This window comes from Entelurus aequoreus, linkage group LG04 (genome assembly GCF_033978785.1).
Source record: "Entelurus aequoreus isolate RoL-2023_Sb linkage group LG04, RoL_Eaeq_v1.1, whole genome shotgun sequence".
Lineage (NCBI taxonomy): Eukaryota > Metazoa > Chordata > Actinopteri > Syngnathiformes > Syngnathidae > Entelurus > Entelurus aequoreus.
Window position 1 is genome coordinate 43,546,428 of NC_084734.1, and position 10,325 is coordinate 43,556,752.

The 10,325-nt window shown below is 41.6% G+C and overlaps 1 protein-coding gene across 4 annotated transcripts in view; it reads right to left on the minus strand.

Moving 5' to 3' along the window:
* LOC133648655 (kelch-like protein 29) overlaps window positions 1-10,325 on the minus strand; it is a 575,830-nt gene that overhangs the window by 170,115 nt on the left and 395,390 nt on the right. The window lies entirely within an intron of this gene.

Here is a 10,325-nt window from a genome sequence, read left to right on the forward strand (position 1 = left end):
TGGCACGCACAAAAGTGCTTTCATCAAATGCACTAGAGTCTGGAATCTTCCATCTCTCCCTAGCAGGGCCCAAAACTGGTCAATCTTTGCTTCCTGAGGAAGATCTTCACTGCCAAGCACTTGGTAGTCCACTACTTCTTCCCGGAGGCTATCCAGGTGCAATCACAGCTGCGGCTTGGAACTTACAAGCGTATTTCTTCATCTTACTCGTCGTCGGCAACGCCACAGCTGTATCTTCCTCGTTCTTCTGCTTCGTCTCCGTGTTGTGTGTGCAGTTGTGCACTCTCTAAAAGCCGTAGATGTTATTGTCACATATCCATGTACAGTAGATGGCAGTATTGTCCTGTGTAAGAGTGTCACAACATTGCTGTTTACGGCAGACGAACTGCTTTACGGTAGACGAAAACGTGACTGCTGTTGTTGTGTGTTGTTACCCGCGCTGGGAGGACGTTAATGAAACTGCCTAACAATAAACCCACATAAGAAACCAAGAACTCGCCCTCGATCATTCTACAGTTATAATGTGATTGGGCAGGCACGCTGTTTATATTGTGGGAAAGCGGACGTGAGAACAGGCTGTCCTCACTCAGGTCCGCCTGAATTTCGGGAGAAAATTTGTCCCGGGAGGTTTTCGGGAGAGGCGCTGAATTTCGTGAGTCTCCCGGAAAATCCGGGAGGGTTGGCAAGTATGTGGGTGGATCTACACCTAAAATCCATTGTAATGATACCAAGTACAGGAGCGTATCTAGTCGATACTACTATGATTACGTCGATATTTTTGGGCATCACATCATCTTCTTTTTTTTTTAATGTATATTATGTTTATAAACTCAGGAAATATGTCCGTGGACACATGAGGTTTTTGAATATGACCAATGTATGATCCTGTAACGACTTGGTATCAGACTGATACCCAAATTTGTGGTATCACCCAAAACTAATCCAAACAACATCCAAACAATAATAATAATAAGTGATTATTACATTTTAACAGAAATGTAAACAGAACATGTTAAAAGAGAAAGTAAGCAGATATTAACAGTAAATGAACAAGTAGATTAATAATTAATTTTCTACCACTTGTCCTTAATAATTTTGACTAATTAATACAATTATAAATGACACATCATGTTACTGCATGTCAGCAGCTAAATTAGGAGCCTTTGTTTGCTTACTTACTACTAAAAGACAAGTTGTCTTGTATGTTCACTATTTTATTTAAGGACAAACTTGCAATAAGAAACATATGTTTAATGTACCATAAGATTTTTTGTAAAATAAAGCCAATAATGCAATTTTTTTTGGTCCCTTTTATTTAGAAAAGTACGAAAAAGTACCGAAAAGTATCAAAATAATTTTGGTACCAGTACTGGTATATTGGTATCGGGACAACACTACACTACAATCAAATGCACGATTGATCTCATACTCACCGCAAGCGCAAATTGAGTCTGTATGCGTGGGGAGTGTTTTTTAAGCGAGAGGATTTTGGCACTGTTTTTTGAAGCTGTTCTTGACAGAACACCGGCACATTTCCTCTTAGTTTTTGTCAAAGTTCACTTGCAAGCGCACCAAGACCCACTTCGCAAGTGTTTGGTGCACTCCCAGGTTCAAATGATGGCGTTCACACTTGGGCAAAACATGGCGTGCATGCAGAGGTTGAAGACGTTTTCAGTACAACCCGGTCCCTAAGAGAATTGGAAGACAAGTTTAGGAATATGTCAGAAAAGCCGCCCGCCCTCATTCCATCTCGCTACTTCTCCCTCGTTATCATATTTTAAAAGGCGAGGAGCCGCATCCCCTTCCCCTCATACATGATATCTGCCCACAGTTAAGGCGGGGACAGCGGATAGCTCATTAAGATTGATCATTACTTGTCCACCTCCTCCGTGCACAATGCCGCCTTCATTAATCACCGGGGGTTTCAAGATAAGGCTGGGCAGCCGGACCCGCACATCCTGACAGCCCGAGTTCTACGTGCATAATCACAGAGCACAGCAACGTTGTCAAGGCCTTCCTGAAACAGGAGACAAGCACATCTGCGCCAGCCTTCATCCTGCACCTGCCCACTTTACCACAATTGCTCCTTTTAGTCACTTCCACTCAGCGTCACGTCAGCGCTTTTGTTTTCCTCCTGAAAAAAGCAGCCCCTCGCCACTCGGATGCTCTTTTTTTAATCCCAGCTTCTTCCCTCTCATCCTCTATCACTGAAGCTGCCACCTGAGTCACGTTTCACTCCCTACACCAGGGGTGTCCAAACTTTTTCTACTGAGGGCCGCACACTGAAAAATCAAAGCAACCGGGGGCCATTTTGATATTTTTTTATTTTAAAAACCAATACAATATATGTATAAAAAATATACATTTAGGCCTCCACTCAGGCTTGATCCCAGGGACCCCAAAGGGTTTTGGTTAAAAAAATGTAAAAAATGTGTCATTATTCAGTATTATTATTATTTTTATTATTATTCAAGTTTTAAATCTCTGGATCAACATTAGGTCTATCTGTCAATATAGACCTAATATTTTTTAAAGATTTAAGTCGTATGCTCTTTTTGTCAAAGAAAACCCTGTTTTTTTTTATGGAAAAAACACAAAATATGCAATATTTTCACCCAATAAAATGTTTAAGTGGAATATTTGAGATTATATAATAATTTGAGCTTTAAAAAGGTCAATAACTCATAACACCATTGATTTTAATTCATTATTATTTTTTGAGAAATGACACTTAAAAACAAATCACACAAAAATGATTGGGGAACCAAAAGGGTCCTACTCATTAAAGTGTTAAAAAATAAATTCTAATTTTTTTTTACTGTTTATTTTTAACACAATAATCTCGAGATCAACTTCAGATCTATCCGTCAAGTATAAGTTGTATTATTGTTTATGTTTTTTGTTTGTTCGTTTTAGGACCTTCTTTAAAAAAAAAAAAAAAACAGCTAAATTTTTTATATGGCAAACACAAAATATGCAACATTTTCCCCCAAAAATATCTCAAAGTGCAATATTTAATGTGACGTAATTGGAGCCATGGATAGGTCAATAATTCATAATAACATTGATTTTGATTCATTATTATTTTTTAAAGAAAGAAACAGCCTGCATGGCAGCGTTGTGTTATTAGAGTAAACATTGCAACTTTTTCTTGTTACATTTCACCTGTTTGGTCTTTCAAACCACTTTTTATGTTTTTAATTTTTTAAATCGTATTTTAAAATGGGCCGTTAAAAAATGACCTGTGGGCCGCAAATGGCCCCCGGGCCGCACTTTGGACACCCCTGCCCTACACCATGTCTTCCCTGCTACACACACGTTAGCCTCTTTGCTAATTGCTTACAAGATGTTACCCTAGAAAATACTGTAGGTGCGTCAACATTTTTCCCAGAGAAAATTTCAAGGGATATATTTATTTGGACAGCCACAAATAGATTCAATGTTACCCGTTCACCCGTAGCCCATAAACACATTCAGGCCTGTCGCTTAGCTTTTCACTAGGAGCACAGGTGCCCCTGAACCAGGGGTGTCAAACTCATTTTAGATCGGGGGCCACATGGAGAAAAATCTACTCCAAAGTGGGCCGGACTGGTAAAAACACGGCACGATAACTTAAAAATAAAGACAACTTCAGATTGTTTTGTTCGTTTAAAAATAGAACAAGCACATTCTGAAAATGTACAAATTATAATGTTGTTGTTGGGTTTTTTTTACACTTACATGTTGCGGTTAATAGTATTCTGTCTTTATTTGTCATTATATATACTTTCTGAATAAATTGTGTAATAATGTTCATCAGTCAAAATTATATCAAAATCAAATTACAGGATGTTCTTTATGTAGTTTGATAATTTTCCTCGACTGGTGCACTTACATCATGTGGTTTATTTATTTTTTTACATAGGTAGCATAATCTACAAAGATGCAAATCATTGCTATTGCGACACATTGGACACATTTAGAACAACAGTTTTTTTCATTAAAACATTTCAGGTTAATTTTTATACTTAGCAAACTCATCCCGCGGGACGGGTAAAACCTGTTCGCGGGCCTGATCCGGCCATCGGGCTATACGTTTGACACCCCTACCCTAAACTACTAAAGACGTTAGTAGAACAGAACAATGTTAGTAGCACAGAAAAAACCTAGGAGCAATACTAAACATCCTAAATAACACCCTTTTATTATTAACACTCATTGTACACAGTAACACATGTGCACTCATTCATATAAACACAGTGCTACAATAAGGCCAATTAAACATACCTGTCCCACAGCTTTTTGTAGTTAAAGTGGAACAGCACTTTTTGGGGACTGGGAGCTGTGCTAGTGGGGTGGCTCAGCTGCGCCCAGCCAGGCAGCAACCTCCGGACCGGCCACCACCACCGGTTCTTTGCCGTGTCAAGCCGCAACCCCCTGCTAGGCCACCTCCGCCAAAGCCAAGGCTAGCGACCCTTTCTGCTCCACGGCTAGCACCAGTTCCTGTTTCAAGGCTAGCGACCCTTTCTGCTCCAAGGCTAGCATCTGTTGCAGCTCCAAAGCTAGCACCTGCTTCAAGGCTGCACCTGCTCCACTTTTTCTGGATTTATTTTAGGAGCACAATGAGAATGAAATTGTTTAAATCCGTTTGATTTTTTCTAGTCACACATTCTAATTTTGGTCGCAAACAGAATGCAAGTAAAGTTGTCGCAATGCACAGCCCCGACATTGTAATGCACCTGGCCTAAGAAGACGTAGCACGAGGGATCAGTATTGCAGACTTATCAAGGGTTAGAATTGGGGGTTAAATCACCAAAATGATTCCCGAGCGCGGCCACCACTGCTGCTCATTGCTCCCCTCACCTCCAAGAGGGGAGGGGGGGAACAATGGGGATGGGTCACATGCAGAGGGTAATTTCACCACACCTAGTGTGTGTGTGACTATCAGTGGTACTTTAACTTTAGAAAGTTTTATTTTTGCCATACTTAGCGAGTCAACAGAGCTCTCTCGATACTCTTTTGCAACAGCGGCAAATCAACTGAAAAGACTTTTGGAATCATAAAAGTATGTATCGCTCTTTTCAACGATCAGCAGGTGCCGCTGTAGAACTCTCCCCCATCTAAAAGCATTCACAGCTGGTTCCGTCTTGATTGTGACTTAAAAAAAAAACTGCATAAAGAAGCCACAGAAGAAACTTCTGAAATAAAATTGGCAGTTGATAGCAAATGTAACCAATCCCCCTGCAGATTATGGACGGCCTCGCGACTTTGTCGAAAGTATGAAACTTCCCTGGACATTTTGGCCAATCAGTGTAGTTTTCAACGATGACATTTTTCTCTGAGTAGCACTCAAAACACGCATGTCAACTGTCTAATCAAAATCTTTTTTTTTGTCTTGTGTAGATGATACAGAAACAACAGTGTGTTACAATAAACTGGACAATCGTTGTCCTCCCATGTAGGTGAGACAGATTCCTGTTCCTGTCTACTGCGCTAAGCCTTCCGGGCAAAAAAAAGTATAAATAAACATTTTGCAACACACCGGTGCACTCACTTCCTAGTTTACATGGATGTATACAGTTATTTGGTAAATGGGTTGTACTTGTATAGCGCTTTTCTACCTTTTTAAGGAACTCAAAGCGCTTTGACACTATTTCCACATTCTCCCATTCACACACACATTCACACACTGATGGCGGGAGCTGCCATGCAAGGCGCTAACCAGGACCCATCAGGAGCAAGGGTGAAGTGTCTTGCTCAAGGACACAACGGACGTGACTAGGATGGTAGAAGGTGGGGATTGAACTAGTAACCCTCAGATTGCTGGCACGGCCACTCTCCCAACTTCGCCACGCCGTCCCCACTTCCTAGTTTACATGGGTGTATACAGTTATTTAACCTTTATTTATCTAGGCTAAGGCAATTAAGAACATATTTTCATTTGCAATGCTGACCCAGAAAAGAGGCCACATTAACATGACGGAGATGTTGACGTGTGATGATAATCTCTCACCATTTTGCATAAATTATGTTTTACAGACAATCTTCAAGCCGCTTTCTGACCGTCTCTTCAGGATTTGTGGGCGGTCTTATTTACGTGCCTCCATTTGACTGCGTCTTCTTCCCATCAGCCACGTTTCAGTTTTTAGCGCTTCATATTGAGTCTACTGACAGATAGACGCTCAAACCATACGCTACTTTGTATTAGGAATGGCAACAGCAGAGGATGCATGTGCATGTACGAGCCAGTCTGCCCCACAACAAGAGGATAGAGAAAAAGAAGGAACTTATTGACTACAACGTTGGACTACAATGGCGGACTCGCACAAAGCTTTTTGGGTAAACCTCTACCATGTATGGATATATCTTCTGACGTCACCAATGGGGAAAACTTCCTTGTTTGGAGGAAGTGTGAAGGAAGGCAAGATTGTTTTATAAATATCTCCACAATGGTTTGTTTTCAAATTTTCGGAACTTATGAGGATCCAACATACACAAAAACAGGTATAAAAAGTTGGTTTTGCATGATAGGTCTCCTTTAAGTCACTACATGTCGCATGTCGGTGTTATTATGTGCAAATTGATAGAAATTTATGAAAAAAAGCCAAAAACCTCAAAACATTGCAACTTTAGCCGTAATTTTCTGAAAAATCTGCAGCAAATTCAGCAAATTTCAGGTTGCAACATCCATCCATCCATGCATTTTTTACCGCATGTCCCTTTTGGGTCATTTGCTGGAGCCTATCTTAGCTGCATTCGGGCGGTAGGCGGGGTACACCCTGGACAAGTCGCCACCTCATCACAGGGCCAACACAGATAGACAACATTCACACTAACATTCACACACTAAGGACCATTTAGTGTTGCCAATCAACCTATACCCAGGTGCATGTCTTTGGAGGTGGGAGGAAGCCGGAGTACCCAGAGGGAATCCAAGCATTCACGGGGAAAAAATGCAAACCCCACACAGAAAGAACCCGAGCCCCAGGATCAAACCCGTATTATGAGGCACATGCACTAACCCCTGTATCACTGTGCTGCCCCAGGGTGCAATAATCACAAAAAATGGGCGCGAAATCCTGGAGGGACTGATTTGTTTTGCTTTTCACATTAATTTTTGACTTACTTTTTGCAACTGTGTCTGTTATGGTCAATGGGGTAAGTTTGACAATTACGTCATTACCTTCCCCAGGGCAACCCACCACCTCAGGTTCGTAGCTCTTTTTTTTTTTTTTTTTTTTTTAGCTTCGCAGACAAAGCAACCTGGGTATGATGTTAAACTACATCCAGGCATGAGATGGGAGGTTGTGTGTGGGGTTAGTGAGTCCCAACTAACATCTATAAAATGCACACAAAGAACCGTTTGCACCTTCTCTTGTGACTGGCGGGCGGTCAGCGCCATAAAGCTGAGCGGGTCCCTGGGTAATTGGGGCGCGGACAACCAACAGGACAGACTAAGTTCAACAGCCCAGTAAGGCAATTAGTCTAGGAGAAGGATCTCTGATATAAAATACCCCTTCCAACCCGCACCAAGCCAGCGTGGAAGGTGTAGGCTAATAACCAGCATGAAGAGTACACCAAGAGAGATCATTCACTATGGCAGAAACATGCTGAGGCTTTCGTCCAGCAGTGGACTGACAACGGCTGATGATGATGAGACAAAGCAAATAGTTATTGATGATAATTGTATCTGGGGGAGGGGGGAACCTAAATATTATTCAGTGGTTCAAACTCAGCTCCCTCTACCCCAATGACTGTTGTTGTGTCCTTGAGCAAGACACTTCACTGTGGAGGTTAATTTGTGATTTTTTTTTACACTAAATTCATGTCATTGATGTTTTGCATTTGAATTTTGTGAATTTATTTATTTTTTTACATCAAATTATGTTGACCATATTCATTGAAAAAAAACAAAAGTGTGAAATTAAAATTAAGTGTATACAAATCCATCCATCCTCTTTACACTGAACAGCAAATTGTTGAACTGGACTGCCCTTCAACTTCAATAACAACCAACATGGCCATCCCTCCTTTTTCTGGACATTACCACTATATAGCGGACTCTGATGCTCTTTTTGGTTCCAGTGGACTACACATCATCCACCTTAATGTGAACAGCCTCTCTGGAACCAAACTCAACCAAATCAGAGAAATGTTCCTCAACAAGAAGGTAAAAATACTGTGTTTCTCTTAAACCAAATTAGATCAAAGTGTTTCTGACTCAGAGATAGAGATAGAAAACTTTTCGGTTATCAGAAAGGACAGGAATAAACATGGTGGGGGTGTTTGTATGTATATTCACCAGGATATTAAATACATAACTCGCACTGATCTCAACCACAATGCCCTTGAATCTGTGTGGGCGGAAATCAAATTTAAAAACGCGAAGCCGGCACTGATAGGGACTGTATATAGACCCCCTAATCAGAGTGGTTTATATGGGGCTCTCGGGGAGTGCTTGGCTGGGGTAGACAACGTGGAGAAAATTATAACTGGAGATCTGAACACAGATATTCAACGCAGAGATGCACCTGTCTTCAGATCCTACAGCAAGCTTTGTAATCTACACTGTCTTTCCCAGCTAATAACACTACCTACAAGGGTGTGTGATTCCACCCAATCAACTATAGATCTCATTCTCACTTCAGACCGGCCTAAAATAAAAATTAGTGGGGTCATGATCTGTGGTCTTAGCGACCACTATCTAACCTTCTGCACCCGCAAAAAATAGCTAAACCCAAAGCCAACGGCCACATACAGCCCAATCCAGATCCCTTAAAAAATACTCCAGTGATAATTTCAACCTAAAATTAGGTGAGTGGGACTGGTCCCCTGTGCTCACGAGCAACCTGGTCGATGATGCTTGGGATCGCTTCAAAACAGCGTTCCTAAATGACATGGCTCCCGTGAGAACAGTCAGGATCAAAGCCCGCTCTGAACCATGGATGAATCCGGACCTATTAGCTGCCATAAAAGACAGAGACAGAAAATACTCCGAATACCAAAAGTGCAAAACCGAAGTAGATAAACAACCCAATAATAACTTAAAATCACTCCTTTCAACACTCAAAAAGCAATGCAATGAATTAAGAAATAAGACAACCAACCTGACTAAATCCTTTAAAAAAAATTACATTACCGACACAATAGAGGAAAACACAAATAAGCCACGTGAGCTCTGGAAAATCCTCAACAACCAACTTCCTGGTTGCAGCCAGAAACTTACAACCAGACTCACCAACATCAACATCAAGGAGGGTGACTCCCTCATTACAGACACAATGGAGGTAGTAAGCAGACTTAACACCTTTTTCACCAGCATAGCCACAATTCTAGTCAACAAGCTGTCCCACCACTCTGGTCGCTTTGGTGTAGAACACATTAAAGCCTTCTACAGAAAGCTAGAAGTATCCAACAACAATTTCAAATTAGAAATGGTCTCAGCTGATGAGGTGCTTAAAAAAGTGAGCGTGCTCCACCCAAACAAGGCCACTGCCCTTGATAATATCCCCTCCAGATTCCTCAGGGACTCTGCCACCACCATTGCCCCAATCATTACGCACATAATAAACCTCTCAATTACACAACGCAAGTAGCAAAAGATTTCAAAATAGAAAGAGTAACTCCCCTCTTTAAAAAAGGAAGCAAATTAGAACCTGGCAACTACCGACCTGTTTCTATTCTCAATGGGAAAAAAAACTATCGACCTGTTCATAAACAGGTCGATAGTTACCTTGCCACTAATAAACTCATGTAAAAATTCCAATCCGGCTTCAGAATTAACCACTCCACTGACACATGCCTTCTCTATCTGACCGACCACATCAAACATAAGGTGGACGCGGGCAAATACTGCGGCATGGTCATGCTGGACCTTCAGAAGGCCTTTGACACCGTTAACCACGCTATACTGTTGGATAAGCTCAGAGCAATCGGATTTGATAAAACCTCATTGAGCTGGATGCAATGTTACTTGGAGGGGAGGAAACAGGTGGTAGAGGTGAACGGCACCGTGTCCCCCGCCCCCCACAGTAAGCTGTGGAGTCCCCCAAGGCAGTATATTAGGGCCTTTACTGTTCCTAATATACATAAACGACATGTCATCAGCATGCGACTGTGAATTGTTTTTGTTTGCGGATGACTCGGCCCTGCTGGTATCCGGCAAGGACAAGTCACAGGTGGAGAAAATCATCAGTGCTGAACTCTGTAGAATTTGCACCTGGCTTGCTGACAACAAGCTATCCATACACTTGGGTAAAACGGAATCCATCCTGTTTGGGTCCCACATCAACCTTAAGAAAGTCAATGACTTCACTACAAAAGTGGGTGACATTGTTATCACCAGG